Source organism: Somniosus microcephalus, chromosome 12 (assembly GCF_052327205.1).
Source record: "Somniosus microcephalus isolate GS21.2 chromosome 12, FLI_Smic_1.0, whole genome shotgun sequence".
Taxonomy (NCBI): Eukaryota; Metazoa; Chordata; class Chondrichthyes; order Squaliformes; family Somniosidae; genus Somniosus; species Somniosus microcephalus.
The window spans coordinates 77,410,872-77,413,934 of NC_140998.1; the positions used below are offsets into that span (position 1 = coordinate 77,410,872).

Below are 3,063 nucleotides of genomic sequence, written 5' to 3' on the forward strand. Positions count from 1 at the left end.
CCACCTGCATCTAAACCCACGCGTTGCTCCATGTTAAAATTCCCCCCATTGTGTCAAAGAAGCCACAAGAGATAATGCTTATCATGATCTTGTATTTGCAGATAACCCAGAAATTGTGCAGGAAATGGAAATCTTAGCAACCACAGAATGACCATAGAACTTTAAGAGGATTTGGGGGTCAGAAGTACCTAAGACCAGGAGTGAAGTACATAACTGTAAAAGGGCTAAAGACAAGCTTTGGAGAGTATGTTACAATATAATAATAGAGATGTGACTTAGGCTAGGGCAGGACGGGGAGCTCAACATTCCGAGTTAGAAAATATCCAGGAAGGATAGAATACGAAAAAATGGGTGGGTGGCACATTAATCAAAGATGCCATTAAAGCACTAGAATGTAAAGAGTATACAGAGTATAGAGCAAAATGTGAATCTATTCGGTTAGAGTTAAGGAGTTGGAATGTTATTATAGAAAGAAAAGAAAGACTTGCATTTATATAGCGCCTTTCACGACCACCGGACATCCCAAAGTGCTTTAAAGCCAATGAAGTACTTTTGGAGTGTAGTCACTGTTATAATGTAGGAAACGCAGCAGCCAATTTGCACACAGCAAGCTCCCACAAACAGCAATGTGATAATGACCAAATAATCTGTTTTTGTTATGTTGATTGAGGGATAAATATTGGCCAGGACACCGGGGATAACTCCCCTGCTCTTCTTCGAAATAGTGCATGGGATCTTTTACGTCCACTTGAGAAAGCAGACGCGTTTAACATCTCATCCAAAAGACAGCACCTCTGACAATGCAGCAGCACTCCCTCAGCACTGCACTGGAGTGTCAGCCTAGATTTTGAACCCACAACCTTCTGGCTCAGAGGCAAGTGTGCTACCCACTGAGCCACAGCTGACACTATACGTAGAGAAAAAGATATGTAGGCAAGTTAGAGAAATATTCAAAAATAACAAGTTCATAATAATGGGTGACTGTAATTATCCAAAGTTGACTGGGGTAACAGTATAATAAGTGGCAAGGAAGGAGAAGGGTATGTACAATGTGTCCAATATGTTTTTAGTCCAACAAGGAAGGGAGCAGTGTTGAATCTAATTGTAAGAAATGGAGTGGGGCAAGTAGATAATACGAGAAGATTTGGTAAACAATGATCATAACAAACACAATTAAGTTTGATATAAAAAAATGAAAAAGAGAGGGAACAGTGAAAGCTAAAGGTACATGACGAAATACATTTTAAAAATATAAAAAGGAAACTAGCCTTTTGGGTTAGTTACAAAGAAAAATTGGCAAATAAGACAATGGGCAAACAAAGGGTAAATTTCAAACTTAATGAATACTTTACCTCAGTTGTCACAGAAGATTATGATGGTGAGAATGAAAGGTTGGAAGGGGAAGAGGTGGATCAATTAAATAGTATAACTATAGATAGGGAAGTAGTGTTGAAAAAGTTGATTGAACACAAGGTGGAGACTCTGATGGCAGTATCATAGAATGCTGAGGAAAGTCAGAAAGGAAAAAGAGGCTTTGAGTACAATCTTTGAAACATCCTCGGACATGGAAGTTATGCCAGAGTACTGCATGGTTGCCAATATAGCACCTCTGTTCAAGAAAGGAGAAAGGGATAAGCCACATAACTAACAATCAGTCAACCTAACATCAGAAATGGATAAGATAATAACTAATTTAGAAAGAAAGGAGTTGCATTTATAAAGCGCCTATCACCTCATCAGGATGTCCCAAAATGCTTCACAGCCAATGAAGTACTTTGTAAGTGCAGTTACTGTTGTAATGTAATGTAGGGAAACACTGCAGCCAATTTGCACACAGCAACAGTGAGATAAATGACCAGATAATCTGGCCGATTTTAACTCCGTTCAGGTTTTTGGTGGCTGGGTAGTGAGGCGAGTTGGAAATGCATCCGCTGCTCCAGAAATGAACCCCCGCCTATTTTAACTCACAGGGCTCAATTAAATCCCACCTCTCTCGGTACTGCACTTAAGTGTCAGCCTAGTTTATTTTTTCCACATATTGGCCTGGATTTTGTTGTGAGTGGTGAGGGAATGGCTATCGCCATTCACCTCACGTACAGGTCCCCACAGACTTTTAGTGAGCTTGTCAGTGCAGATTTCCAGTCTTCCGCTGTCTGTTTAAATTCGGCGCCCTCTACAGGGGATCTGTGACTTCTGTTAGCAGGACAAGCAGTAGGGAAGCTGTTCAACCAATCAAATTGAAGAATACTCACAGAGGGCAAAGCAGGAAGTAAAAAGCAGGAAATATAAATTACATTTAAATCATTGTACAGGAAGCCAAATAAAGATTGGGACATACACATGGGGGTTAAGTGAAAGACATAAAGGAGCAAAGAACTATATAAAAAAATAATTTTTATTTTTTATAAATCTGCAACATTAATTTTCTTCTGAAGGAATGAAACTCCACACTTGTAAAATTATTTTTTCAGGGCCAGAGAGGTTGTTCAGCAGTAATTATGACTTACTACACCGTTAAAAACTCAGTTACTCCTGATTGAACAAGGCTTAAGTTTTTCATCGGTCTTTAGTGCGATAATAGTGGGTAATTAGCCTAAGTTCACGCTACGACAGTGATCTGTGCAGATTCCGTCAGCAAAGACTGCAAACCTGTGGAGGAGCAGGGTATCACTGACAGCAACTTCCGGACTTCCACATTTAACTGCGCATCTGCGGACGCCAGAAGTTGCTGTCAGTTTTACCCAGTAATTACGGCGAGCGCGGACAGCCTTGCCGTTAATTGTACCGCAAAATCCGGGCCTTCACTTTACCGAGTGACTATTGACTCTGTGCATCGCATTATTGACACCACTAGGGTTGTGGGGTGGGGAGGCGAAGGGTTAGGGTTTCAAAGTTATGGTGATCGTTAGTACTGCGCATTGTGCAAGATTAAAACTGACAATCGTAAAAAAACACTTACCTGAATTTTGATGGTTCATAAATAAAGTTTTGTTGAATCAATCACAATTCAGTTGCCAAGGAAGACCCGCCTTTGTGACGTCGAGTGAGACCAAAGGGCGCAGG

General features: G+C 40.6%; 1 long non-coding RNA gene across 1 annotated transcript in view; it reads right to left on the bottom strand.

The window, feature by feature from the left end:
- LOC147109330 (uncharacterized) overlaps positions 1–3,061 on the bottom strand; it is a 72,544-nt gene extending 69,483 nt beyond the window's left edge. Inside the window, exon 1 of the long non-coding RNA XR_015080239.1 lies at positions 2,960–3,061. This is a non-coding gene — a long non-coding RNA (uncharacterized LOC147109330). The remainder of the gene's footprint in view (positions 1–2,959) is intronic.
- Between the last annotated feature and the right edge of the window lie 2 nt (positions 3,062–3,063).